Source organism: Cebus imitator, unplaced genomic scaffold (assembly GCF_001604975.1).
Source record: "Cebus imitator isolate Cc_AM_T3 unplaced genomic scaffold, Cebus_imitator-1.0 Scaffold31, whole genome shotgun sequence".
Taxonomy (NCBI): Eukaryota; Metazoa; Chordata; class Mammalia; order Primates; family Cebidae; genus Cebus; species Cebus imitator.
In genome coordinates, this window is record NW_016107346.1 from 5,519,113 (window position 1) to 5,526,330 (window position 7,218).

Sequence of the window (7,218 nt, forward strand, 5' to 3'; positions counted from 1 at the left end):
TGGGATTACAGGCATGTGCCACCACACCCAGCTAATTTTGTATTTTTAGTAGAGAAAGGGTTTCACCAAGTTGGTCAGGCTGGTCTCGAACTCCTGACCTCGGGTGATCCATCTGCCTTGGCCTTCCAAAGTGCTGGGATTACAGGTATGAGCCACCGCACCGGCTACTTGTTCCTATACATCCTTAACTATGAAAAAGTTTATAAATTAGGCACAAAGGATTAACAATCAAAACTGGTAATAAAATAGACCAATTACAACAATACACTGTAATAAAAGTTTTGTGAATGTGTTCTTTCTGTCTCAAAATATCTTCTTGTACTGTACTTGCTCTTCTTCTTGTGATTATGAGAGATGATAAAATGCCTACATGATGTGATGAAGTGAGGTGAATGACACAGGCACTGTGACACAGTGTTAAGCTACAATTGACTTTCTGAAGATTCACCAATAGGGAGATAATCTGCTTTGGGTGATCCTAGATCATCAAGCCATGTTGATGTTGACTGGACGTCAGGAGCAGACGATGTCCATGGCTAACAGGTGGGGAACATATACAACATAGATATGCTGGACAAAGGAATGAGTCACATCAGGGGTGGGATGAAAGCAGGAATCATGATATTCAAAAGAGTGTGCCATTTAAAACTTATAAATTGGGCCAGGCACAGTGGCTCACACCTGTAATCCCACCATTTTGGGAGCCTGAGGTGGGTGGATCACCTGAGGTCAGGAGTTAGAGGTCAGCCTGACCAACATGGAGAAACCCCTTCTCTCTACTAAAAATACAAAATTAGCCAGGTGTGGCCCCAAATGCCTGTAATTCCAGCTACTCTAGACCTGAGGCAGGAGAATTGCTTGAACCTGGGAGGTGGAGGCTGTGGTGAGCCAAGATTGCACCATTGCACTCCAGCCTGGGCAACAAGAGCAAAACTCTGTCTCAAAAAAACAAACCAAAGAAAAAGTGTATAAATTGTTATTTGTGAACTTTTTCATAAAGGTCATCTTTTCAGACCACAGTTGAGTGTGGATAACTGAAAGTGTAAGATACAAAACCAAATATAAGGGGGAGCTAATGTCCTTCCGCAAGCCTCTGTATAATAACAGTAGACAATGTTAGCATTTCATCTGCAGCAGATTCACTCCAGGAAAATAGATGTAAAACATGATGTCTATCCAATATAGTGAGGCCTTTGGGGAAATGCCTACTCCATTGTACTAGCTTACACAGGCTACATCCACTCAACTTCTCTCTGGAACCCCACGAATGTAACTTAATTAATTTCATCCAAGTTAGAGACAAATGCTGAGGCTGCTGCTGGGGCTTTGGTGGAGAACTGTGGGGCAGCTTCTGTCCAATGGAACTTACAGGAAGAAAAGGTGAAAATCTCTGGGAATTGGATGATCCTGATGAGAGAGAGACCCCAGAATAATAACAATGAGAGATTTCTGTTTAAATCAATCACAGCAGTAATTCTCAATTGTAATCCCCAGACCAGCAGCCTCAGCATCGCCTAGGGACTTGCAGAAATACAGATTCCTAGGGACCACACCAGACACATTGTGTCCGAAACTCTGAATATCAGGTCCTGCAACGTGTGTTTAAACAAGCCCCGCAGGTGATCCTGATTCATTCTAAAGTGTGGGAATATGAGAATCACTGAATTAGAGAAAGAAAGGAGACACAGGTGGTGAGCCTTTGAATTGCTGTGGTGAGTAAGAATATGTTTTGTTTCCGTGTGTTACCCATTCAGTCACAGCAAGGACTAACAGCCAGATGTATTGATGTCACCCAATTGACCCGTGCCCTATGACATTCCTCTGTTCCATAAAAACTGTTTCCAAGCATAGGTCCCTTCCTTCCTTCCCATCTTTCACTTTACAAACCACTGCCTTGTAAAGTACTATCAACAAGGGGAATACACAATATTGTCAGGAATTAAGCCCAAGGAGAAGTTAAAAGCCATCTTTTTCCCGTAAACTCATTGTGCACTTGCCTCATTTCCTGCTGACTGACTTTCTCTGGGGATTAGAAACCAGGAAATCTTTGAGGCAGGTGCAGTTATAACAGATGTTACAAAGCCCGAGACAGCTCACTGCTTCCCCTATTTGTTATTAACAGTATAATTCCTCCACACAGAAATCACCTTGATTCTTCACAGAGAAATCCCTCTTTCCTAGTAAGATCATGCATTTTTCTCCACGAAGCTGTACTTTCTTCTGATATCTCAGAAAACCTCTTCTGTTGCCCATGGACTTTTAGGAGACATTAAAGTTTGTTTGGCTTTGGCTTCCATCTCATATAAACTGACCTTGCCTAGGTACTCTCTCGGCCTCACTGACATAAAACTTCAATTACCTAGAAACAGAGCATCTCTGGTAAGAACGATCTACTCACCAGATGTTTTTCCTTTCAATTGACTATAGCATAAAGAGACAAAAGAAGAGGAAAAATTTTCTGGAATTTACTTTTTTAGAAGGCACAATAAGAGTTGATACACAGAAGCAAAGAAGGCAGAATGAAATCATTATTAAGCCTGGGCTTTGAAGCCAGCTTTGTTAAGCTACCTAATGGCTGTGTGAACTTGGGCAAGTTATTTAACCTCTCTTTTTCCAAAAGATGGGGGTAACAGCTCCTGGCTTATTAGACTGTTGGGAGAATTAAATTATTAACTTACAAAAAGTTATTTATCAAACTGAGAAATATTAAGCACTCTGTAAGTGGCTATTATAATTGATATTTTGACTTAATATGCCACAACATACTATACTGAAAGAATGGCCCAACCAATTACATTTACCATCTCTTATTTGTCAGTGCAGGGAAATAAGCTGGGGTAGAACATGGGATGCTAACCTTTAATAGCTCTTTTTCAGAGGAAAGTCATTACCTTCCCATGCTGCCTAATTAACTCTCTTGTTGGTTAAATTTTCATTCACATTTGCCTTAACTCCTCACCTGAATTATCTGATTTTGAGAGCAGGTGCTCTGCTTTAGTCTTCTTTGTACAAACCAGAATACTAAGCAAAGCAACTTTCATATTGTAATAGATTTAATTTTCAGAAAGACATTTTCCAGTGAACCAGAAAGAATAATTACCCCTAAATCCTCACTCATCCTGGCACACTGAGCTTTTACCTTGTATTCAGCTGTTTCTCAGGGCACACCCATGGTGCTGTGAAAGGCACTTGCTTCCACAAGGCTTACTTCTGTGTTATGATCTTCAAAGTGACATCCAGGCCAAACACCCAGGTGATAGAAGACTCAGGGGCTGCATCTAGATGAGGGAAACTCTGTTGGAAATTCTAAACATGTCTATAATGTGGTGCTTGCTCCTTCTCACTCCTGAATATTATTCTCACTTTAAGATTGCTAAGAGATTTTTGGAACATTAAAGTAGCCAGTTCAGTGGAAGTAGTATGGAAGTTTGAAAAAGGAGAGCTCAAAGTGGGTGGTCAGAAAAGTCTTCCTGAAATGGCTGCACACTGAGCTGGATCTTCTACACCAAGGCACCTGCCGTTCCCCCACCTGTCCTGATGAGCATGACTCACATCATGTAGCACAGCCCTTCCATATTACAATGCTTGCAATGGATACTTCAATAGAAAAAAGAATCTGGCAAAAGTTTTATATGATAATGACCAATAAAAACATGTCATTTAGTACTAAATGCTGTAACTAGTCCTTAATTAAATAAATCCAGTAATTACAGAGTTTTAAAGTCATCTTCCTCTTCCCAAACCATGCAACCTCAACAGGGCATAAAAGGGATTTCCCCTTTATGAAGCTTTATATTAAGGCTACTACATTTTAAAATGTAGAGGACTTTTTTCTCTTTTTTTTTTTTTTTTGTAATGAGATAGGCTTCTTGAAACCAGGTGTTCTACTACTTTGGAATACTGTATACAAAGTTCTATGCTAATCAACATATCATGTGAGACTTAAAGTCCTGCAGGAAACTGTTGTGACTCTAAACCATTAAGTGCCTGGAGAGTTGGGGATCTATCTAATTTGCAATTTGTCCCCAGCATTGCAACATGTCAAGCACTTAATAGATACACGGTGAATGAATTAAATCAACTAATTTATACGAAGGTTAAATTAATTGTTGTGTGTTCTATTGTATTCTGTTTTTAAAAGCTAGTTGACCATATATTATATGTTGGGTTTTACTTAAACCCTCATGGTAACTAACAATCATAAAAGTTAACAAGAATATCCAATTGTAACCAACCATATTTGACAACAAAATTTTAAGGTAGCCAGCCAAAAAAATGATGATGAGGATGAGGATAATTCTGTCAGTCTGTAGTGCATTCTATAAGTTGGAAAATGCATAAGTACTTTGCCACCTCTACCAGGATCCCCATGGCAAGATCTGGTGAATTTTGGTTTCTCTCTTTACTTCAGATAATAGATATATTTTTTTCACTTGTAGAATGAATCTATCAGAAGCATAGACTTGCAAATCACCATGGGGTGGGTTGGTGGGTGGGGGGGGTGGGTGTGTGTGTGTGTGCCCGTCTTCCATTGTGAAACAATAAGCTAGTGGTTTTCTAACCTGACTTCTCATTAGAATTCATGCAGAGTTTAGCTTATAAAAAGTACACCAGTTTTGGCCCCCACCCACCAGGACTGAATTGAAATCTCTAGTGGTTAAAACTGACAGATAAAATACAAAATACCCAATTAAATTTGAATTCTACATAAACAGTGAAAAAAATATAAGTATGTTCCATAATATTTAGAACATACACTTAAAAATTATTTCTAACTAAAATTTAAATGTATTTATGCATCTCAGCTTTTTGTTTTTATTTTTGTCTTTCTCTTTCCTGTGTAGTAATTCACTCTACCAAGGGTCAAAACTAGGAATCTGTATTTTCAACAATTCCCATGCTAATTTTATTAAATCTACGTCTCTTTATCCCAAATTTTCCTCATTTATTCCTCTTTTTTAAATTCTCATTTCAGATTTAAACCAAAGAGCTATCACACAACATATATATTTTTCAAAGTTGAGGAGTTAAATATTTCTTATATAAGTAACTATCTAGAAAGCATATTCATGATTCAAGGTAAGCCTTTTTATTTTAATAAAATGCTTGTTTCAAATGTCTTATTATTTATATTGTATCCATCATTTTATTCAAAAACATTTCTGTAGTATATTTACTGTTACATGAGATGCACAGCCATCCAGTTTGGGATTTTTACAAGCTACTAAACCTCTACTTAAGATGAAAAACATGCAAGGTGGTCTTTTCTAGCAAGATAATAAAGTTCTACATTTTCTCCAGTGGAAGTAGCACAAGTCCAAAAATCTTATCACAGTAATTTAGAATGAGGAAAGTAATAACTAATGCTTCTTTCACAATTACCCTAAAGGGGAAGCAAATGAAAATCAACACAGAGAAGAACAAATGGGCAATTAAGGCAAGTACAGCCAGGTCTCTGGGAGGAATTTCTTAATCCCAGCAGCTTGTAATCAGGAGTTAGGACCCGAGTGTGAAAATGTCAATGCAGCAACACAGAATCCTAGAAAGACTCAGTAGGCGCAGCGACTCAAGATGGAATATGAGCAGTTGCTGAGAACCTAGAGTCTGGGAAACATAGCACATTCCGACGCAATTCCCAGAGCCCAGGTACCATGGGAACAGCTGATCCTCCACAAACATCTATTGATATGTGGAGATGAGATGGGCCCTGACATGCTGTCTGGATATTATGAGCAAGGTGGAGGGTAACCAAGGGGACCAGGCCAACAGCATGGAGCTGCATAAATCCCAGCTGTGAATTCAAAAGGGATGCCTAGGCTTGAATATTCCTTTTGCCCCCAGCTAATGTGTGTACTGACCTCTGCTTAAAGACCTTGGAAATATTTCTAAGTAATTTGGTTCCCATAAATACAATGTCCTCTTCAGGTGTTATATGAGGAAGAACTAAAAATAATTAGTGCAAATGATCCTCAGACCTTCCACCACCTGAAAGAGCTTAAAAAAGGTGGCGTCGGGGGAGGGCATAAACTTTGCTTTAAAAAGAAAATAAAAAGCGTTTTGTACTGGAGGAAGCTGGTAGGAAGTTTATCTGAAAAAAATTTCTGATAAATTGAACCACTTAAGCACATTCCATGTTACTCATTAAAAATGTAAAACATATTTATTAAGTTCATTTGGTATGATCTCTAAGTGGTTGCTTGAGGAAATATGTTGCAATTTGTTTTATATACCTGGCTTTGAATACTATGAAACTTCCACTTAAAAGAATAGATACATTGTGTAGCATTTAAAACACATGCTTTTAAGTCTTTCTGGCTTCTGAATTCAGTTTCAAGCTGAAATCCTATGAGGGGCAAATTTCATTTAAATTTGGCAAAAGACACCACTGGTTAAGGTAAACGGGGGAAAAGTATAAACAAGCAATGAAATCAGACTTCCTGGAGTGCTGAGTTGTGAAACTTTTGACTTTGAGAAATACTAGGTATTTATTAGGCGTTTCACTGATGCCTTCTTAGTGCTCTGTGAAATACAAACAGGAGATAAAAATGGGAATCTATGGAGAAAAGAAAGGAAAAACTGAAGCCTCTTTCATGTTTTTCTCTTTCAAGAATTACCAGTAATCTAGCCAGAGGTCCTCATGGGTTGTCTCAGCCACATATGTTGCCTTCAAAATACTTGAGAAGATAATAAACTGGAGGCAAAAAGCCATCAGTTCAAGTCACAATATTTCAGTAACAAAAGTTGATCTTATTAATATACAGATCATGAACAATACTGGTCTTTGACCCATCTCACTTTTGGGTTCAAAGATTCCTGTTTGGGGACATGTACCTGGATACAGGTGTTGGGGATGCTCATCACCTCTTTTGCCTGAGTGCAGACAAAAATTCAGAACTAAATGTGTCTTATTTTTCCTTTCCACTCTCTTGTCCTGTTCAATATCCCATCTGGCCAAATATTTTTATAAAGTGTCATGTTTACTCTCAAGGAAAATCAGAAATGAAGGTAGGAATATCATTACCAAATCTATATTAATAAGGATTTTAAGACAGCATTATGAACAGCCGTATGTCAACAAATTGGCTAATCTAGATAAAATGTGAAAGTCATAGAAATATACCAAGAATCAATTATAAAGAGATAGAAAATCTAAATGCATCTAAACCAGTAGGGGGGAATGAATTAATAATCAAAAAGCTTTTAACAAAGAAAAACCCT

The 7,218-nt window shown here is 38.1% G+C and overlaps 1 long non-coding RNA gene across 1 annotated transcript; it reads left to right on the plus strand.

Annotated features, from left to right (window-relative positions):
• The first annotated feature begins 470 nt into the window (after nt 1-470).
• On the plus strand, nt 471-6,067 carry LOC108300933. The gene is made up of 2 exons (XR_001823659.1): nt 471-543; nt 4,440-6,067. It is a non-coding gene; the product is annotated as an uncharacterized LOC108300933 (long non-coding RNA).
• The last annotated feature ends 1,151 nt before the right edge of the window (nt 6,068-7,218 follow it).